This window comes from Poecilia mexicana, unplaced genomic scaffold (assembly GCF_051168715.1).
Source record: "Poecilia mexicana isolate PSO_F unplaced genomic scaffold, ASM5116871v1 scaffold_3, whole genome shotgun sequence".
Classification (NCBI taxonomy): domain Eukaryota; kingdom Metazoa; phylum Chordata; class Actinopteri; order Cyprinodontiformes; family Poeciliidae; genus Poecilia; species Poecilia mexicana.
In genome coordinates, this window is record NW_028263372.1 from 21,119,034 (window position 1) to 21,142,967 (window position 23,934).

A 23,934-nucleotide genomic window follows, 5' to 3' on the forward strand; every position below is an offset into this window, starting at 1 on the left:
AACCTTCACTTTTAGGCCAAGTTCTTTTTTCACCTTGACAGAATACGATGTTGGTTGCATTTCTGCAGATTAAAATATTAATAATCAATAAATAGGGGTTAAAGTCCCACTCTGACACTCCACCTTCAGCACATAATCACAACAATGCTTTTCATAATACTGTTTATGACCATTCTTAGGATCGCTGTACTAAGAAGTAGTTTGCATGATGAGCTCAGCAGACTTGGAGCTCCACCAGATGTTTGCCAATTGCTGCTACCGCTAGTCTGGAGGAGCAGAGTGGGATGGGGTCCTCTGTGAGGTGGGAGCTAGGCGGAAATGGGATGATGAGAACAAGCATTTAGGCACCCTTGAATGGCTTCCACAGGACATTCAAGAATTTATCAAATATGCAAGAAAGAATCAAAGCAACACTCCAGGTATGTTTTTGATGAGGGAATAACTTAATAGCATAAAATAAAGCTAAAAAAAAGTCAATTTTAAAGAGGAACAAACATCTGTAGTTTGCATAATACATGATTTGAGAGTTTGAGCTCAGGGCACTAGCATTTTTGTTTGTAGTCATTATTCTAGAAGTAAAAAGACTTTTCAAGTTCACATAAATTGCACTGTGACAGAAAAATACGACCAGATAAGATCTGCAGTAATGCAGAAGAGCAGGCACTGGAGCCGTTTGAGCTTTAAAAGACGAGGCACGCTTTAATAGCAGAACAACATACCAAATGTTTATTTTAGGAGTGGAGTCCTTTGCCCTCAAATAAATGTTGTACCACTCAACTAATGAAGACAGAAAAGAACCGAGATGTCACTACAAGTTCAAACTAGTTATAAAGTGAAGACATAAACATCGTCCCATTTAGGGTCATTTCATCCTTTTGGGGGGTTTAAATGGCATTACTGCAAGGTGTGTGCAAACTGGCCAGGTTCCCGTTTGAGGTTTAGGCTTGCTGATTCATCTCTTAACGCAAAACTATCTGAAGAAGTAGTGCTTTTCTTTTGAAGAAACATACAAGATGACTCCTCCCCCTTCTTGTTATAAAAAATTTGATTCGACTAAATCTTTTAGATTGTTGTTCTTGTAAAAGACCCAATGAGGACCTGATTTCAGTTTTATAGTATAGTGCACCACGTTCCTTATTTAAAATGTTATGGTGGTCATGCACTCCAACAAGTATGACCACTTGTTAGAGTGCTGACATATAAAAAGATTAATGCAAGTTCATCTTTAGGTCACCAAGGTCAGCAGAGCGCCTCGACGTTACCCCACCACAACAAAAACTCTGCGAATAGTTTGTGTTCTGTCTGTGCTGGTTTGCCTCAAAGGTTTTCGTCAGCATGACATTCTTTTCCAGCTATTGAAAGTCGTATTTAGGCGACAGCCCCATCTGGTGGTCAATAATTTTAGAATTTCTTCTTTACAAGATTACAATTGCATAAACACAGACGTTTGCAGCTGTTAAATTGGAAGAATACGGGAGCACAAACTCCACTCAATTAGTTTAGATTTATGCCAGCTGTAAACTCATCTCTGTGGAATAATTATATTAGGGTATTTTCCAGTTGGCTATAGTGAGGAATGATTGCAGCCACAGTTTACACACTTGTAAACTTCAGCTGACATTTTCACAGGCAGGGAACTCTGATTAAAATACATCAACATTGGAGTTCACAGACGGCAACGCCGACCAGAGCGATCTTTGAGCTCCAAATCAGTGCTTGGATTGCAGAGTTTAACATAAACCCACCACTGCACTGACCTACTTGGGTTTGTTTGACCAAGAGAGTTCAGACAGAGAGGAGTGATGTGGGCATGATGAAACGGCTGCGTTTGCTGAGACAAGGCAGAAATGTGTGTGTTGATTTTCTCTGCTGTGACCTTCTGAGAGTTCCACAATGCAGAATTCGGGTCAAAATCAAAACAATATAATGAGCAGTTATAGTGTTTTAGAGCAACATAATTACATATCTGCACTAGAAAGCTATGCAGTTGTGTGACAGGTGTCAGCAAAGAGTGAAAGGACGGACAGCACCTGTGCACACGAACCCAAAGACTCTCCACTGGGACAAAACTGAAACCCGACCACCGTTCTGAGTTTTACCATTTCAGACAAGCAGGATGAAAAACACAAAGATGCGCAACAAATGCCAAATAATTAACTAGTAATTATTCAATTCTGCGGCAAATGATATCTTCCAAAATGCACAGTAGTGTGTCCTCATAACAATTATTCAAACAGTTTCTCAGTTTGGTTGCTAATGGTAAATTTCCTGTTACAGACTGGGTTCCATGGGAAAACAGATGGGAAAACGGGCATAAAGTTCCCTCCCCCCTCCAACCACTCACATGGAAGATGACTGATCCTGTGGAGAGGAACGGAGCATCAGCAGTGTCTCAGTTTGTCTCACAGCTAAGCAGAATTTTTACAGGATTGAATCATTTTTGTTCTCACTTAAAACTTCTGCCTGATGCAAGATAAAGACACAGAGCAACTTCAGTTGAACCTGGCTTTCCTCTGATAATACTGTCCTTAAGCAAACATGCACAGCGTACTTTTGACGGCCAGCCCTGTTTCAACACTTACAGATGCCAATGTTAGATGACTACATTGGCATCTTGGTGGGTGTTTTGGACACCCACCAAGAAAAAGAAAAGAAAACCCAGGCTTGGAAGAACAAAACATTCTTGCCTTTAACAAAAATTGTCCAAAAAAAAAAAAAAAGACAGAAACGTGTCTGACCTTCAGTCTGAACATGCGTCTGACAGAGAGCGCAAGTTTTTCCATGACACTCAGCTGTAATTTTTAAAAAATGTCCCTTCGATATATTTAGCACATCTAACATTGTAACATCAGCATTAGATTGTAGGATCTACCAGAGGATGCATTGCAGATGGTAAAACTGCACTCAGGGCAGCATCTGTCTTGTATATAAACTGATTGGACACTTAGTCTCCAGCGTGGAGAGAAGAAAAAAATTAAAAAAAACTTTCCACAAACTTGAATCTTTGTCAATTAGACATTTTTTCCACTAGAGCCTCAAAGCTACAGGGAGCATCTCAGAGCTTTTGTTGTCAACATGAGTCTTCCATATCACATCGTCTGACTGAAATGCATGTGTTCTAATCATTTTGCTGCTGGGTGTTCAGTTTATTCTCCTTGGTTCTTCTTGTACTGAGTATTATTCATCTTTTATTTTATCAGTGTTTCTTTTCTCCTATTTTAGTACCTGTGCTTTTCGGCTCTTGTATTCGTTGTTTCCACCTGGGTCTCGTCATCCGGACAGTGTATACATAACGTTGTCGCTCCCCCTCTCTCTTTTTCCGTCTATACACTTTGTCTTTCAGTCTAGTCTCAAGTGATGTTATTTTGCCCGCTTTAAAAAGTTTCTTCGGTTCTTTGAATTTTTTCTGTTGTCAGTCTGGGCTCTGCAGCACATTCAGTTCTTCTGTGTGTATAAAAGCCTCTTGAATCCATTAATCACCTGCCTCTCATGTTTGGACTTTTTAATCATTTCTCCAAGCACCAGTTTCACGACTGATGACACAGCTGTGTCGGTATAAGACGGACTGCGTGTGAAACTGCATCCATAAGAAAGTGTAGGGAGTAAATAAATAATACATTTTAAAAGTTTGTGGTCAAGAGGTTTACTTTTGTATCAACTTGTAGAAACAGCCATGCGTCTCCTTCAACAAATCCATGACTCTTGTGTCTTTAATGGACGTCTGTTATGCTTATTATTCAAATATTTGCTTTCGAGGACCACTGCAAAAAAAAAAGAAAGAAAAGCAGAAACATGTTAAATAGCTGACCGTCAAGCTGAAGTTGTTACAGCTATACTGCTGTGCTAGGCAAGAAACTGAAAGCAGGTGACAGACATGGTCTGCATCAGGGCACATCGGAACAGAAAAACCCACAAAAGCACCATAGCTGTCATCACAAAGCAACTTTCGCTCTTTTTCCTGGAAGATACCACAGCTGGGAGCAACAGAAAGACTGTCAGGAGCAGACAGTGATACATAATGTGCTTTAGACTTAAAATTCATTGACTTTTTCATATTTATTGCAGCTTATAGATAAAGTATATTAATCGCATTCTCTGCCATTGAAAAAAATATTTAGGAATTGTGTTTTAGCTGGTTTCCAAGAAAGAGAAATCTCACAAATATCTGAAAACACCACAACTTTCTTTCCATTGAGAAAAAGTGCACAACACCCTCACACTGACAGCACCTAGAGACTTGTTTCTCACTCAGCACAGCTCACTGGTTCCAGGAAAGCATCCCAGCTAAAGCAGCATTTTCAGGTCAACTTGAAGATGGATTGCGTCAGCAGGCCTGTTAGGACAGCCTGTTGGTCAGCAGTTTTATCTCCCGTTACTCCCTACAACAGGAAAACACCACACTGAGTAACTGAGACGGTTTGCTAAGACGTCAAGCTTCAGCCACCACTCCCAAAATATGAATTATGGTTTGTGGAGAGACAGGGTTTTTTTTTTGTTTTGTTTTGTTTTTAGTTTGGTTTTGCTATTCCCCTTTTTGAGCGGAGACTAAACCTAGCTTTAAATATAGGTTTTATTACAAACACAACTATCCTTTAAACCTTTACTACTATTGTCGGTAAACTATATTTCTGGCTTGCGTTTATGCTATGATAACAAATTAATGGACGGTCTTGACGAGAAACAGGCCATGTTAAATAAAGTCCAGATACACAAAGAGAAACATTCCTATGGAGTGAAAACATTTTTAGCACAATTACATAGAAAAAGCAAATATACATTTATCACAGCTGTCTAGATGTAATGTCTCCACATAAAAACAATGCCAGTATGAGCCAAAAATAGAAATAATATTAGGTGTTTAACAATGGCCGACAAAGTATGGCCTTGTGTTCAAATAAAGAAACTGTTTAATGAGGAAATAAATCTAGTTAAAAGTATATTTTCTTTGCAAAACATACCAGAGCATTTAAAGGGAAGAGGGCACCAACACTCAACTTATCTGAGAAGCAAACCTTTCCCAGACCCCATTCAGTCCCACTGTGTGAGAAGAAGCTCAGAGGGAGTTTCCAGGCCCTACTACAACAAACTCACCACCATCACCAGCTTGAACTTGGGCTATGATGCTCAGTCTGACATTTGTCTTGGCAGGAGGAGTCAGTGCCAGCATGAGAGCAGATGACATTAAAAGCATGGGAAAGGGAGTCTTGGGGTATTAGGAATTTGAATTGGCAACACAGAAATAGCAAAGGATGGCCATGAAGTGGTTCGTGAGGGACCAAAGTGCAGAAACCAACACTGGCATAAAAAATAATAATAATAAAGAGTTCTTTGATAATGACCAATATGGAGAGCTTTGAGGTTCAGAAAAATGACAGGAGGAGCAAGTCATGGAGAGCATAGGCAGTGTAATGGAAGAATCCAGCAAGAAACAATGACAACCAAGAGCTTAAATACTGAGGAGACAGGGGTGGAAAATGACAAATGACCCAGATGAACTAATCAGAGGAGATGTGGAAGACTTGTGGCAGAATGAGAACTTAGCAAGGGATGAGCTTCCAAGCAAACCCGAAACGAGCATGAGAAAATTAACCCAAAATATAAAAATTTAATAGCAATAATAACTGAATATGGCAAGCAGTAATTCCAGATCATCATTTCCAGCCCAAAAATCATTTAAAAACCGCCACAACACGCAAAAACCCGTTCAATAGTGCTATATGGAGCATGAAGCACAACAGGACTATATTTCAAGAAATCTAACAGCACCTTTAAAAAAAAAATCTACAAACCAACAACCAGCAACTACAGGAAGATTGGAGCCAGTAAAGGTGATGACAGCCTCCCCAAACATTCAGACAGGCTCCATAACAACCACGTACTCTATTTTTTCACAGTCAAAGGGCACACACATATGAGAAGCTGCTTCTACAACGTTTGAATTTTGGTGCTTACCTTGAGTAGACTGTAGGCTGGAAAGCACAACTTTAATCCTCTCCTGAGCTAAAACAACTTCCTGTGATCAGTGCATGGTTAAGTCAAATTTCTCCAATAACTGTCAAAGAGGACGCCATGTTGCTGATGTCCATCTGTTCCGTGTTGGTCCTGAACGCATATCCATCGAACTTGACAGGAGCGGCAGGCCAACGGAGTTTATGGAGCCATCTTTGAAAAGAGTAGCTACGGAAGAAGCTCTTTCAATTGGCGCATTAGCTGCAGAAAAGTTGCGCAGTTTGATAGCACCAAGTACTAAATTCCGAAAGCAGTCTTATATTTTTGCCCACTTCAGCATTTTAACTCTAGGTTTATCGCTGCAGTTTCACAAAGTTGCTACTAAAACTAGCATTATTCCGGTGTCCACAAGTTCTCCGTTGTCAACGCCCTGCAGGTGACAATAGCCAATCAGTGATGGTGGATACAGGTCAGGGGGCATTGATTGGTTGAAAATGGTTCCAACAGGTTAGCTCAAAATTGAAAAGATCCATACTGCAATCTGGAAGGTGGTGTTAATGCACCTAAAAGTTGTTTGCCAACCGCCATTAAAAAATGAAAAAGAAGAAGAAAACCTACAAAATCTAAATCAAAATTGCCCAGTTGTGCAGAAACCGCGAATCTTGCTATCTTGCAACTCCAAGACCATTGTAACCATAGATTCTAACAATAATAAACAGTGACATAATTAGAGAATGGTGTAAGGATTATAATAGAACCACAAGTGTTAACAATTAATTGTCTGCAGTTACAGCCCCTTATTGAACTGTTAAACCAGAAATAATTTATGTGTTCGAAAACTGAAGAGAAATGACACCGATTGAAGACTAAAAGGAGAGGTAAATGTTTTCATACAATCGCAAACATGGCATGAATCAAATAAAAATATTTCCAAAGTACCTTCTTAGAGTCAGCTGGTCAAAACCCTTCAGCATTAGAGAAATAAATACACCAAATACTAAATGTATTTCTTTTTCTCTGAAAATATACTGTAATTCTGTTTTAATTCTCTTTCATCAAGTTAGACCGATGCTTCACATCTGCACTGCATACTGTTTTGAGTTCTTTATAATAAATGGCTGCCACACAAGGTTGAGGTTAGTAGTTATAGGAAAGGGAATCTCTTTTTCTCAGAAACAAGAATTGTCAAGATAATCTGAAGAGAGTATTCACTGGAAACAGAAACTCTTGAGCTCTTCAATGTTTACGTTCCACCAAGGGTGTAGGAACGAGTCTGTCATTGGGGGGGACGCATATCGGAAACCTGACAGATGAGTAAATAGCTTGAGCAGAAATGTCAAACAATTATGTCATCAACACATCAGCAACGCGTTACTCTAATCTGACCCTTGTTTCAATAACAAGTATTCTAACACGTTACTATTTACAATCCAATAATCAGATTAAAGTTATGCAGTATAATGACTGTCATTCCAGGATGAACACTCACTTTAGCATTTGCCTCACAACTAGCAAGCTAAAAACTCTGGTAGCACAGAGCCGACCAGATTCTGATGTATCTTATTGGTCAAAATGCATTGATATAAATTGACTGGTAATTGAACTGGTTCTACTTATTTCTAAAACCAAAGTAGAAAACATCTCCTAAAATAAGACACAACAGTTTTAAACTCAATACAGCAGTTTGACCAACAAAAATAAAATCTAAAAAATCAAGTTTTGTTCTTCTTGAACATCTCTCTACATCAGTGCAACAGTTTGATCTACAAAATAAACAAAAATTATACTTTTCACGTCTAACAGACACCTTAGCTCCTCACTGTTAACTCAGTCTCACTTTCCAGCCCTGCATTCAGTAACTTACCAAAGATTCATGAAAAACACTGAGGCAAAAAGACTAAATGTTTTTTTTCTCCTGTCATTTTCAGCCGCAAACATTTAACTAAAATATCTACGGATATGTGTTTCTGTCTCTGCCTCCCTCTGACTCTCTGCAGCCTGATGTTCCTGCATGGATTCATGGATTTACAACAGACACTACAGTAATGTACAGTGTCAGAATGTGAACTAAATATAAAAAGTATGTTTTATCATACAGAATGAGAATTTAAACTTAATTTTCAGATGTATACATTATTATACATCTCAACTCTATTTACTGTGTAGCAAAAATTTTCACTAATTTATTTTTAAACCTCTCCTCAAGCACTTTTCTTATTATCTTCTAACCATTAACCTTATGGTGTGGAAATAATGAAAAAATATTGAAACGTTGAAAGAAATCAACGTGACATCAGTCTCCTCCTGTTCTCCTTTCTGGTTCTATTATAATTAATATAATTTTTATATCTTCACACCCTGAAACGCCAACTGGCTCTCCTATGTCTTCCCTGACCTGCTCCTCTCATAATAAAATAGTTTATTTAAAAATTAAAAAGAGTTAATACATATTTCAATAAACTAAATGAAGACCTCACCAGAGCTTCTTCACCTTTCTTCAACATCATTCTAGCACTGCTGTTCTCCTAAATATATAATATAATATAATATAATATAATATAATATAATATAATATAATATAATATAATATAATATAATATATAAACACATGTTAAGTGGTTAAGTATGATCAGGTGTTGCTCAGTTTAAATAATAAAAAGGCTCATTTTCCTGCTGTTTCAGTCTAAATCATTGTGACTAGACTAGCTAACTGTTAAAGTTAGTGGTAAAATTTTGGACATGTGACTATTCCAGAATTTAAACAGCTAAACCAAAAAGATTTAGTTCTATATATGAAAGTAAACTGACAATAAGATGTTATAAACGAGCGATATTTATGGCAACATTCCTGACAGACAGTTTACCTCCTTCAAACGGAGTTTCTCTGCTGCTGCCTTTACTCTGAGCCGTTCAGAGGGGGGAGGGGGAGGAAGCGCTCTGCTAAATGCGCTGTTATGCGCCTTCAAAATAAAAGCACGCGAGTGGAAGATTTTAAAATTCTTCGCAACTGCAGTGAAATTATTGGGGGGGACGAATGTGGCTCTCTCCAATATTGGGGGGGACATGTCCCCCGCGTCCCCCCCGCTTCCTACGCCCATGCGTTCCACCCTCAAAAAGGGGGAGAAGAAGCTAGTAGTAAGAAGCTTTTTTTATTTCTTTTTTCCCCGTCTGTTTACTACACTGGAGTTGTCTTGCAAATATGCATTCACTGTCACTAGAGCTCACATAACATCTGGCAGAAGATGGCAAAATGCACAAAAGTCAAACCAGGTCAATCAGAATTGCTTAATCATAATGTAAAATTATTAAAAGCAAATGATAGCATTTTCTTATTTTTTTTCTTTCTTTTTTTTCCTTGACAGTGTCCAGCACGACTTTGGGATTGCTGATAAAACTCCATCTAAAACATATTTTAGTGTTATTGTTTTTTTCTTCATCAAGTATTCCTCAGAGGAAAAGTTCAACATAGGAGATGGAAATGAGTTAGAAGACCTACTATTCACTATTTGTGCACAGCTTTGTCAAAAATGCAAGTAGCAAGAACAGACAAATTCCAGTGAAGTTCTGCAAAGGAAACCTCTGCAGTAATAAATCATATTAATTAATGTTGGGTTGTTTTTTTTTTTTTGTTTTTTTTACTGTACAGTTGTTGTGAAAAGGAAGTACACATTTGTCTTGTAACCTTAATACATCAAATGTTCTCCAGTGGCTCCAGAGTTTCTGTAGTACTCCTTTAGCTCTTGCACAAGCCGTCTGAGGGCAGAGCTTTTTAAACAGACAATCCCACTGGCACTCAGGCTTTGTTTACTTCTTCTGAACTTTCCGCTTCTCTTGCTGTTCCACTTGGAACAAAGTGCCGACAAACTCTTGTGCTACTTATTGGACTCATCTGTTCATCATGGAGGACAGAAAAGGCACAAAGGAAGCAGCCATCCATTACTGGCGTGTGATTTTGTGTCATCTTCACCGTGTGATGACAGATTCCCAAACTGGGCTATGAGTGAGGCCTTTGTTGCAGCATCTATAACGAGGTTCTCCGTCTTTACACTTTGTTTCTGACACCCGGTTAATGTAGCCGTGCAGCATTTTATGAACTTATCCCCAGACAAATACTAGGCTAATGAGGCGGCTTTGCAAAAGAGCTATTTCTGACTTTAAGGAATCCCAAAGCATTCAGTGGAAAAGTTTAGCTGGCTGTAAAAAAAAAAGAAAAGAAAAAAAGTAGAGACTGGAGAATCGCTACCTGTGGTTGAGCGTTTCTGTGTGGTCAATAAAAAACAAAGTCAACCTTATGACAGTTTAAAGTAGACAGTTCAATCAATCTCATCATAATTGTATTCCAAGATGATGTTGATTTACATTATGTACCACATATGTTAGTAGAGAGTAATATCTCCAATATCTGGTGGTCAGATAAACATTGATGTATTTTAAGCATTGAAAAGGTTTAAAATATGTTGTGTGATTGATAGGATGAAGGAAAAGAAAGAACAAGAACAATGTAACCTGTATCAAATGTATGATTAATTTCACAATCAAATTGTTTTAGTGCAACTCTAGTGTTTATATAATTAACAGTTCCTTTTTCCAAATTGCCAACTTTATCCTCAAAACTGTCCCTTATCCTTCAAATACTTGGTTTTGTGTTAGTGTGGCCTATGTGGTTTTGGTGGCTTCTATCGGTGTGGTAATGAACGACAAGGAGCTGCTCAAGTTGGCATCAGCTGTTTCTTTAATTCTCCATCTGCATTTCACAGAACGGGCATGGAGGTAAGGTCAGTCTCTGGCATAAAACAAGCTCCTCGTCAGTGATCCTCATGGCTCTGAGGATTACCCATAATACAATAACCACAATAAAATAATTTAAAATTACAGTGATCGTATAGTGGATTTTGTTTTACAATAAAAGGACAACCAGTGAGTCTCCTTTTTAGAGAAAATAAAGTAACTAATTAAAATGTTCTGAAAAATAAAATAAAATGCTGACATTTTATTTACTGGATGCCATTTTTATATTTTAGTTTATATAACCTTGCATTTTAGAACAGTGCAGAAACATAAATTAACCACATCATTGTATAAAACTGTTAATATAAAACTCAGTGTCATGCTAACCATCTGCTACAGGAGATTTGGTAAAACATACCTGCATTTCACAGAACGGGCATGGAGGTAAGGTCAGTCTCTGGCATAAAACAAGCTCCTGCAAGGAGGAGCCATAATGTTACCACGTGGGAAATTCCCACTGCACTTTCCCACGAACTAAACATTCTCAAACACGACAAAAACGACATAATAACAGAACTAGCGTGACCCAGACCGAACATATTTCAACAATATGCAAAAACGACAACCACAAGCGCACTTCACAAAATGCATTAATAATATTTCTTTAACACATGACAGAGACACGTTACCTCGTCAGTGATCCTCATGGCTCTGAGGATTACCCATAATACCTCGCTCTTTCTAGGGTGAATGCAATACAACTTTTTACCAGCAGATGGTGCATTTTAGCAGGATTTAACCTCAACCATTTTAACTATGTTACATACACCCCCCTTAAATTCTGCTAAAAATGGGGTTGCATCAAACAAGCACACACAGCACTAAAATAAAAGTGCGATAAAGAGAGCACATAGTTGTCACATCAGTTCAAAACTTCCCCTAAGGAATAATGCTAGCAAGAGTGTGGCCAATACTCTCACCAACACAGACCCAAAAGATGCCATTTACACCTTTTGATATTCAACCGTTGCTCTATAAGGCAATCACCGAGAAAAAAAAAACAAAAAACAAAAAACTTTGAATTAACACAAATCTACCCAGCAAACATTGTCTTTACAAAGGAAAACAGAGAGTCCACAGTCGACATTGAATCATCCACAACCTGTTCATTCATTTCACATATAAGTCTGGCCGGAGGCTTAACAGGCCTACCCGACCTAGTGCATAGCCGAGAAGGCTGAGTGCAAATAACATCAGTTGCGGGCAAGTCCAGTTTTGTGTCAATACTATGTTCAGCTGAAAGATCATGCTGAATGAGCTCAGAGTGGACAGCTGCAGTTGTAAGGTTGGAAACTGGTTCAGGAGAGCTTGACAGTGCAACAGATTCAGGGAGATGAGGTTCAGGCAAATCCTTGGTCACATCACTTGAGACAGGAGACACAATGTCTACTGAAGAACCACATACTGGAATGTCAGAAGCACAGTCAGGGTGATTTACAACAACTTCATCCATACAACCATTTCCGTCCATCTGCAAAAGCCAGTTCACAGTTTTAGTTTCATTGTCCTGTACCTCATCAGGCACAACAGGGTGAGAAGGTCCACTTCCTGCTGTGGAAGGGCAAGAGGAATTGTCCACATCATCAGAAACGGCAGCAGCAGTAAGAAAGTTGACAGGGAGGAGAAGATTTCTGTGGAGAACCTTTGTCCTTGATGTGACAGGGTCTTTGATGCAATACACATTGATATCAGGCTTCACAGACACCACTTCATATACCGTTGATTCCCATTTGTCTGCAATCTTCCTCTTCCCTCGCTCACCACGATTAGCAACCAAAACTCTGTCACCCACATCGAGAGGAGAACCTTTAGCCTTGCGGTTGTAGTACATTGCTTGATGGGCTTGTTCTGATGAACTGTTTTGTCGGGCAATGCGGGCAGCCACAGAGAGGTCATGTTTGAGGCGGGAGACAAACTCATGATGGTCTACAACTGGGCCATTTGACAGAGCGTGCTGGAAAACCACATCAATGGGCAGGCGCGGGATCCTGCCGAACATAAGGAAAAACGGTGCAAATCCAGTTGTTTCATGCTCAGTGCAATTGTAGCAGAATGTTAGCATTTTGAGCATCTGAGGCCATCTTGCCTTGGACTGGGGAGGAAGTGCACGTATCATGTTTCCTAAGGTTCTATTGTAGCGTTCAACGATGCCATTCCCCATCGGGTGGTATGGTGTAGTGTGAGATTTTTGTATGCCAGCCATTTCCAGAAGTTCTTTGATGAGAAGACTTTCGAAATTTGCTCCTTGATCTGAATGAATGCGTTTAGGAAATCCATATATGCAAAAGAAGTCATCCCACAGACGACGAGCAACTTGTTTGGCTGACTGATTCTTGCATGGAAATGCATGTGCCATCTTGGAAAAATGGTCTGTTACAACTAGGACATCCACACTACGCTTATCTGAGAGCTCAGCTGTCCAAAAGTCAATACAGACCAGTTCCATCGGCTCAGAGGTCTGAATACTTTCAAGGGAAGCTCTGTCATTAGGTTCTGGAGTTTTGCCAACCACACATCGAAAGCAACACTTGACATGGTTAATGATGTCACGTTCCATCCCAATCCAAAAGAACCTCTGTCTGGCGAGAGACAGTGTGCGGGCCTGGCCCTGATGACCAGCTGAGTCGTGCACTCCTTGGAGGACTTTGGCTTTTAAAGAGTCAGGGACAAGAAACTGTTGAGTTGTCATGTTCATTTGTTTGTCTTTCTTAACTCTGTAAATCAGGCCATCTTTAATGACAAGCTTAGGCCAATGTCTCAGCAGGTTTAAAACACCAGGTGACTCACTTGCTCGTTCACGTCTGGTGGGTCTCCTGTGACGCTGCATATTAGGGCTGTTGTAAACGAATATTTTAGTAATCGAGTAATCTATCGATTATTCTTACGATTAATCGAGTAATCGGATAAAAAAAATTATAAAATGAAATATTGGTAAATCTGCCATAATACTATCAGATATCAATATCAGTCCAATTTTTCATATTTGAGCATCCCTAACAGTTGCTTTTTTGTAGTTTAGAAAACTAACCTGTAACAATAATAGCTCACTTTCTAAGTTAACCAGAAGAAAAGTTATAGAAAAATCTGAAATTATATTGAATTTAATAACAAAGAGGCAGGCTCACAAATATGCTTATAAAAAATGTCTACAATCCAGCTTTTAGTTTATGTATTCATCTTCAGTGAGTTTAATAGATTAATTAAACTCACCTTGCCACCTAACCTGTCACGCTTTGGGTTTGAAAATACGGGAAATGCCGCCTGGAGTGGGAGGAGAGGGCGAATGAACGAACATGGGGTGGAGGGGAGGAAATAGACCAGCGGACTGACGAACCGTTAGACCGGGGGACGAACACGGGGGGAAGCAATACGGGATATTTACGACACCTTCACTGGTCACACTCAGAAACTCATCTACCAGCCATGTACGATGCGCTCCGCCACCCGTTTCTTCAGACCGGGATATGAAATTTATTGTGCGGTTCGTCGGTAAAGCTACATTTACACGGTAAGCATCAGCTACTCAGCCGCCCGCCCTGTTCAGGCTATCCGCTCACCTCAGCGCTCTTCCCGCCGTTCGCTTTCAACCAGCAGCCCCGGAGGAGAAATGCTGCCGTACTCCAGGCATTCCCCCAGTCATTTTAAGGATGCTTATTGGTTCCCCCAAAACGATAAAAAGTCGGGCATTATCATCAATCAATAAAATCCCCACGGGCCAATCTTGAAGATTGGACTTTATGCCGCTGAGACTTAGCTTTTGTCAACAACTCAGAGGCGGAAGTGAGAGCTCCGCGCAACGCAAATTAAGTCCCGGCCGGAACACGGTGCGCTAACTAATAAAACATAAATTAACGAAGCTTCGAGGCAGGTAAATTTTCCTCGAGGAATTTTAGTAATCGAGGTACTCGAATCATTCGAGGAATCGTTTCAGCCCTACTGCATATAATAGAAAAGTCTGCCCAGCACACCATCCTGACCTTGTAAATTAGCAAGTTCACTCTTTGGCAGCAAGGCAGATTGATCAGTGTCACTGAGTTGCAAGACAGCTGGATCAGTGGCTCTCATCTGACTGAAACCTCCAGACTCATGTGCCTCAAGAACAGCTGACACATCTTGTGATGTTAATGATGTCTGGGAAGTTGGTGAGGGCACCTCAGCATCGTCATCTGTGCATTCAACAACCAACTGACAGTTGGTCGTACAACGAAACGCGTCTTGGACCGTTTTCTCCACCACACCGTTCACCTGGTTAAGTAGTGCGGTATATGGTTCAGTTACAATGCGATGGCTCATGCATGACTGAACAAATGGTTCTCTACTCAAGGCATCAGCGACAACATTTTTGCTACCAGGAACATAGTTCAGATCAAAACTATAGGGAGCGAGCCTGGACACCCACCGCTGTTCACACGCATCTAACCTTGGTTTGGTTAGTATGTACGTTAATGGGTTGTTGTCTGTCCAGACTGTGAAATGACGCCCTTTAAGCCAGTGGCTAAACTTGTCACAGATTGCCCATTTCAGAGCAAGAAATTCCAAGCGATGTGCTGGATAGTTTAGCTGAGAGCGTGAGAGAGTCCTACTGGCAAAAGCCACCGGTCTAGCCACCTTTCCATCAGGAGGAAGCTGTGACAAAACAGCTCCAATGCCATCAAAAGAGGCATCAACTGCAAGGATGAATGGAGCATTAAAATCTGGATGAGCCAAGGTAACACCACTTATCAACTCATTTTTCAAAGTTTTAAATGCTTCCTTGCACTCATCAGTCCAGTCAGATGGGGACAGTTTAACCCGACCCTTTTTAAATTTGGGTTTGTTGCCTCGCCCCTTTTTGTTTGTCACTCGTGGCTCAGCTACAAGGCTAAAGAGTGGTTTAGCTTTAACGGAGCACTTCCCAATAAAGTGATGATAATAAAGGACCATCCCAAGAAAGGATCTAATTTTCCTGGCACATGGTGTCTCACCATCAGGCTCCATAAGATCAGTTTCCTGTACCTCACTGATAGCCTGAACTTTACTAGGATCAGTGCTTACACCATCCTCACTTATCACATGACCCAAAAATTTCACTGACCTACGAAGGAAGTGACACTTTTTGGGAGACAGTTTTAAGTTATTTGCAGCCAGACGAGAGAAAACCATCTGGAGCCGATCAAGCGCAACCTGTTCAGATGGGGCAAAGACCATCAGGTCATCCAAATAACATAGCAAGCTAGTGAAATTTTGGTCCCCAAAAATAGACATCATCATCCGCATAAAAGTTGCGGGGCTGTTGGTCAAGCCTTGAGGCATCCTATTGTACTCATGCAGGCCAAAAGGAGACGAAAAGGCAGTAAACCTTTTGTCATCCTCGTGTAGTCTCACATTATAGAACCCTGAAGTCAGGTCCATGGTGGAAAAGAATACATTCCCACCAAGTGCAGCGAGGGCATCTGTTTGATGAGGCAATGGATGCGCGTCTTTAACGGTTCGCGCATTCAACCATCTGAAATCATTGCAGATACGGAGATCTCCATTCGGCTTCACAACCAGAACCAGAGGAGAGGAGTATTCGCTTTGTGATTTACGAATAATTCCCAACTCCTCCATTTCACTCAGAGCAGTGCGCAGTTTTTCATAATGACAAGGCGGAACACGCCTGTATGGTAGCCTAAAGGGCTTGTCATCCACCAGACGTATTCTGTGCACAAAATCTGTAGCATCCCCACAGTCCATTTTATGCCGAGAAAAGATGTATTCATACTGCTGAATTATTTGCAGTAACTTATTTTTCCACTCAAGGGAGACTTCACAAGATGAGAAGTCCAAGTCCTGGAGTCCAATGTCACTCAGAATGTGAGACATCTCCTCGTCAGTTACTGGTGTTTCTACAGGGTCTTTGGTGTACTGTGTGTTGGATTGGATGCACTCAGGTTTGGTGAAGTCATGTACAGAAACACAAGTGGACACATCGGCAACTTTTGCATTTCTTCTCAGAGTGAGAAGTTTTTCAGTTGGATTTACAATCTTGACAGGAACACAACCATCAGCATACAATGATGCTACAACTCTCCCCACTAGGATTTGTCTGGGTCTGCACTTGGACTGAGTTGGTTCAATGATGACTGAACATCCAACTAAAGAAACATCAGATGTAGGCAGTTTGGCCCAAACTAAATGTTCAGTTAGAGGCTGGAGAGTAACAGACCTTTTGAGTTTGGCTGTGCCCACTTTGATGGGTTTCATGCCTGGGTCACAGGACATCGAGTCTGACAGCAGAGACATTAAACAGGGCAAATTGTCTTTGTGAATGTCTCTCTGAGAGGAACAGTCAGTTGTCTCATCAAAAGAGACTTTCATTCGTGAAATCAGCCATCTGATAGCATTACTGCCCAATATCATTTCATCAGATTGGCCCGGAACCACTAGAACAGGGATCATGACATTAAAGCCAAAAACTGTTAGAGTGAGTTCATACAATGCAGAAGGTGTGACGACATGACCTCCACATCCAACAATAACAAAATCAGCGGCTGGTTTCTTATCCAGGTTCGTGAGATAGTTTGAAAGTTTTGCTTCTGCTTCCTCACTCATGGTGCATGCCATTGATCCACTGTCAACCAAGGCTTTGAGGGAATGTGTGCCTCCAACAGTCACATCCGTGTAGAACAAGCTGTCAGTCTTAGAAAGTCTCTGAGGGGCTTGCACAATCAGTGTCTTTTGTGGTGGAACCTTGCTGCTGTAATTAATGTACAGAGTCTCACAGTCATCATCAGAAGAATCCAAGGTGGGAGTGTCACTAAGAGGATCTGCGCTGTCCTCCCCTCCACGCAGATCTTTCAGTTTTCCTGTTAGTTCGTGGGAAGGTAGCTGATCTCTCTGACTGCAGTTTCGACTTGAATGGCCAGGAAGATGACAGAAGAAGCACAGATTGTTCTGTCGGCAGTGCATACGTGCAGTGTGAGAATTATCATTACACACAGAACATGGTATGTCATTCAGTCCTTTAATAGTCGGCAAACGGTTTTTAACAGGTTGCCTTCTGCTGGACTGGGAGTTGCACTGGGCTTGAAGTAGCACTTTCTCCAACATGCCAATCAGTCTTTCCATTGTGGAATTGTCTGGGGCCACACATTGTTGCAGTTCCTGCTTTTGAACAGATGTGGGCGCTGTGCAGGCCACTTCTGCTCGGTTCACACTGATTCTGCTTTCTTTCTCAGCAGACCGCAGACCCTTTTCCATATGATACTCATCCAACACTTCCTGAACATCTTGTGCCGACCATTTTTCTATGGTCTTGGATCTGAAGGTGAGAGCTAAATCTTTACATGGACAGTATCTGATGAACATGCGAGTGACTTCAACACTTGGATTGTCAAAGGTCTTACCCTGTTCTTTAAGTCGGTTAGCAGCAACATCAGCTGCTCCATTCAATCTTAGCCAATATTCGAATGGATCCTCGTTCTCTCTTGGCCGGGTGGAGTAAAAATCAGCAAGTGGTACGGGAGAGCACTGATCAGACCCAAAATGTTTGCGCAGAAGCGAATAGATGGCTTGTGGATTATGCTGAACATCAATTCCACAGTTGCGTATTCCACACCTCACAACATCCCTCGCTCTGCCTCTAAGATGGATAAGGATCTCCTCAGCCTGGTGTTCTTGCTGCACACCACTCTTTTTTATGTAATTTTTCATCGAGTCCTCCCATTCATCAACTGTAACCGTATCAGAACTCTCCCCCTTAAAAATAGGTGGTTCCTTCACCTGGCTTCTGGAGACGAGTTGGACCTGAGAAAGATCCAGTGAGCCGCATGGGACTTGATGGTTCTCATTTCGAGTTGTTTCAATTACAGTTCCACTTGGGCTGCTTGAGTTCAGGTGTGCCATAACACTATCAGCCAGCTGTTGCCCTATTTGTTGGACAATAGTGCTCATCTGATCCACTAGCCCAGCATTATCAACATGAGAATCTTGGATAGATGTGCTAGAACACTGAGGAGGTTGAATATTAGGACAGGTCTGACCACTGGGTGTAACAGTTTCCCCAGTCACCAATGAGTCATTTACAGTATGTACATCAAGTGATGGACTACCCAATGAAAATGGAACAGGGGTGTTAGAGAACCCTCTACCTCTGCCAATACAGAGTGGAGTCACATTTGATTCTCCAAAATTACTGTAACTCATTTTGACAAAAGTCCAAGAGCATTCAAAAGAAATGTCCTTTCACAAAGATGTACAAACACACTCAGATGCGCTACTTAGACTTCCGTTGCAAATTCAGATGACACAGTGGAGCTCCAGCGACGTGAGGATCAGAAGTCACCAGCCCGGTCCGATGTAGTTCTCGACGAGTCACGGCACCATTGTGGCCTATGTGGTTTTGGTGGCTTCTATCGGTGTGGTAATGAACGACAAGGAGCTGCTCAAGTTGGCATCAGCTGTTTCTTTAATTCTCCATCTGCATTTCACAGAACGGGCATGGAGGTAAGGTCAGTCTCTGGCATAAAACAAGCTCCTCGTCAGTGATCCTCATGGCTCTGAGGATTACCCATAATACAATAACCACAATAAAATAATTTAAAATTACAGTGATCGTATAGTGGATTTTGTTTTACAATAAAAGGACAACCAGTGAGTCTCCTTTTTAGAGAAAATAAAGTAACTAATTAAAATGTTCTGAAAAATAAAATAAAATGCTGACATTTTATTTACTGGATGCCATTTTTATATTTTAGTTTATATAACCTTGCATTTTAGAACAGTGCAGAAACATAAATTAACCACATCATTGTATAAAACTGTTAATATAAAACTCAGTGTCATGCTAACCATCTGCTACAGGAGATTTGGTAAAACATACCTGCATTTCACAGAACGGGCATGGAGGTAAGGTCAGTCTCTGGCATAAAACAAGCTCCTGCAAGGAGGAGCCATAATGTTACCACGTGGGAAATTCCCACTGCACTTTCCCACGAACTAAACATTCTCAAACACGACAAAAACGACATAATAACAGAACTAGCGTGACCCAGACCGAACATATTTCAACAATATGCAAAAACGACAACCACAACCGCACTTCACAAAATGCATTAATAATATTTCTTTAACACATGACAGAGACACGTTACCTCGTCAGTGATCCTCATGGCTCTGAGGATTACCCATAATACCTCGCTCTTTCTAGGGTGAATGCAATACAACTTTTTACCAGCAGATGGTGCATTTTAGCAGGATTTAACCTCAACCATTTTAACTATGTTACATTAGGAATGTGCTAAATTATTGTGACCCTCTGTGAGGATCAATGTTGAAAATCACAATAGACCACAGGACTTGCAGCCTTTTGTTACTTTTTTCACATTAGCACAAATTTAATTATATTTGGATATGGAGAAGAGAATGTCGTCTAAACTAAGAGGACAGTTTTATACCACGGTGTAAGGTTTTGATCAAATAAATCTGCAAGTTTCAACATGTGGATCTTGAAATGGCTTTTCCAAGAACTATAGTGCATCGCAAGAAAGAAAGAAAAACTTTCTGTGGGACCATACCTTCAACTGCTATATGACACGTTTATATTTCCAGTGTCAGTAAGCGTTTCTGTGTGCCACTTGGCTGAATACGCTCCATCAACAAAGATTACTCATCATTTCCCTGAAGAAGAAGACTCCTGTGCTTTCCCTGTGTGGTTTCTTTGTCATGAGCCAGGAATAAAACTAATTCCCAAGGAGGAACACAGCCTGCGACATACGCCGGGAGATCTAAGACTGACGACAATACGCAGATTATCAATCAAAATTTAAAAATTAAAACATCATTGGGGATGAATTGCTTCACGGGGGATTGTCATAAAAATGTCCACGAATGCTTTGGCTTATTCAGAGCATGACTGTCTCGTTTAATTGTCTGTTCAATGGCTTTGCAGAGATTTTTTAGCTGCCAAAGGAAGATTTCTCCTTTTGTGCTTAATGGGAACAGTATTCATCAGTCAGAACATTTGTAAAAGAAGCAAAGACTGGTTGATCTGGGAGTTGTTTTGTGGTTATGTTAGATCAGAAAATGGATTTTCAGCCGTACCTTTTTAAACTAAACGTAAAAAATGTTTCTATAGAAGGGAAGACTGTTGTGTCAACAACCTTTTGGCATGGAAATTTTGTTCAAGGGAGCTGCAGATGATTAAAAAAACCCCACAATAATCAACTACCTCATGAGATGCACTCACTTTCCTTTTCCGTGTTGGGATGGCTGGCTGTGTTGATCCTTTGGTTTTGTGCCACAAGCTTTGCCTGGATGAAATCTGTTGGCAAAACTTGGTCAAGAAACAATCCTTACTATGAAAATAAATGTGAACAGTACTGTAAATGTTTTCATCGGACAAACAGCATTTTGAAAAGTTGGTTTCATTCTATTTTTACAGCAATTATTTGATTAATGAGCAGCTCAAAAGTCTATTGTGTTAATATCAACAACATTTTTGCCCTGTTTATCTTAGACCATGGTCAATTTCATTTAAAAAATCTGAAATTCCTCTGCCTTACCTGTCTTTCCTGAACATGCTCTTCTATTTTTTTATTTTTTTTATTTTCATCACTTTCTTATTGCTTGAATTCTGCTCCTTATGTCTTACAAGTGACCCAGATCTTGGCTGTAGATCTCGTTTGCAAACTGCACACAAACACCACATGGCTCTTCCGCAATAACAATGGAAAACTCTACATCAAAGCTCAGCAGAGAAGAATTTAGACTTGATTTATTTAGTCTTCATGCAAATCCATTTCAGCCACAGAAAAACTGTTTGTGTTGAAAATGAAGTTATTGTAAAACACAGCGAGATTAAATTACTATAAATCCTCATTTTTTTCCCCCTGTCTTCTTTTCTTGGGATTTTAATTTGTGCTAAGCCGCGTCAATATGCGTGAAGACCATTAGTCAGCTTTCTAACGGCCTGAGGCCCATTAAACCTAATATGATCATAAACTGCTGTAGAGAAATTATTTCCAACTAATCAATCAGACTTAAACTGTGATTCAAAAACATAAAAACATGGAAAAAGTTTGACATCAAAGTCTGGATTTAGCTTAACAAACATTGGTTTCTGTTTGGAAAGGTTTTAGCAGGTAACAGATTATTCTTGTTATTTGTTGTACCTCTGTGAAATGTTTGTCTGCAGAATAATTACACAGTAAATGACAAAAACAGGACTTGTCTATCTCAGACTGTCCTACAAGGATCAGAGAGCATGAATCAGTATTTTCAAACATGGATCCACCACAACGTTTTCACCTCCTAAGTTCTGTGGAGGAACTCCCAAGATCAACACAATATCTTAACAAAAACTATTCGGGTTGAAATAAATGTTTTCTGCAAACTCAAAACGATATTATTACCATTTAAACTAAAATTGACTTCATAGTGTCAGTCAAGATAAAAAGTCAACAATATCCTTCTGTCAAAACAAATAACAAATGGTCAATCAAGATATTCTCTAAAGTCTAACTTTTATCAAAAGTTTTTGACCTTGTCTTGAGGTCTGATATCTTATGCTAGTTTAAGGAGTAAAGTTTGGGAGAAGAAAAAGAGTTTCCAAATTTGACATTTGAATGGGTCAGTTCCTCAGTTCAGAATCAGAAAACTTCACTGTGGCTCAGATATCACCGTCTCCCAGTGAACCGCTGCAGGTCTCGCTGAAGGATGAAGAAATCCAAGCATGAAAGCTGCTATTCTGGCTTGAAACCCATTCTGTAGTCAGTCAGAAGGGAGTGGCTGGTTTACATGGCCCGTTTATTCAGTGTTGGGTGATTTTCCACTCTAGATCATTCCAGAACCAAAAACTGTTCGAAGGGGTCTTTCCATGCTTAACCCCTTCTTAGTGCAAGTCAACGCTATCAACAACTTCTCTACTGTGCAGCCCATCAACTAATCATGGATTATTTCAGAAACATGTTCATTAATTTCTGTGGTAGTAAAAAGTATATGCTTTGAACAAAACATTCCAGAGTCAAAGTATTACTCCTGCATTATGAAGAAACAGGGATTTCATGAGTCTTGGAGTTACAAATTGTTTTGGCTAGACACAAGAATCCAGTCTGAGTTTTTTCGAAGTAGGTAGACACAACTAAAAGGTCAGATTTGATGATGAAATCAATTTATTGGAAATTTCAATGACCAAACCAGCTTACCGAGTTTCATGTGAGTATTTCATACATGAATGATTCATAAGGTCAAGAGTAGTGACTAAATCTTTCTTAAGTTTCAATTGGCATTTGGACAGTTGTGTTGTTCAGCGACTTTCCAACAATGAACACAAGCCTTATTTGGCAATGTGTGTATTCAGAAACAATACAAAAGACACTGAAAAAAACCCCTCTAATACACTTCAAACAGCATAAACTAAGACAAAACAATATTCAAATATGTAAACAAAAGATTATGTCATGGAGTGTGGTTGGTGGTGGTGAGAATGAACGTGGAGACCCAGATGAGGGTGATGATGATGAATTTAATGATGAATGTTGCTCAAAAACAGTCCAGTCAGGCAGCATGGCCGGAACAATAGCACACAGCTAATACTGACAACTAGGTGACTGAATTCAGGAGCTAAGGCTAACCAGGACTTTACACAGTGCGACTGGAGAGCTTGGCGGAAGACGTACAACGAGCGACGAGGATCTGACAACAGACAAAGACAACAGGTGGGACTAAATACACAGGGAGGGTAATCAGGAAGCTAGACACAGCTGGGATCAATCAACAGGGAGGACAGGACAAAGACTCACAGGAAAACAGGACTAAACGCAGAAAATCTCAAAACAACTCCACAGAGAAACACAGATCACAACAGATTACGTAAACAAAAGTCCAATATTTCGCAGCTTTTGCCTCAACGAAAACACTCTGTAATGAAAAGCACATTGTGAGACAGAAGGAACCTAAGGTTGGAAAAATCTTCACATTTTTTCATGAAAGCTATTTGGGGATTTACATGGGAATACAAATCTTTATTTTCTTTGACAATGGGAGTAAAACAGTCATTCCACAGCTGTTTATCAGCAACATGTCAAGGGTCCTGTCCAACCAGGGCTTAACTGAATCTGAACATCTGCCTCTGTCAAAAGCCCTGGAGCAAGAGGGGATACTAGAGTCTAAGCCGACTCGTTCTCAGTAAGCTGTAAATGAAGGAACAGCATGTATGGTGAGTTTAAGCTATAGTTC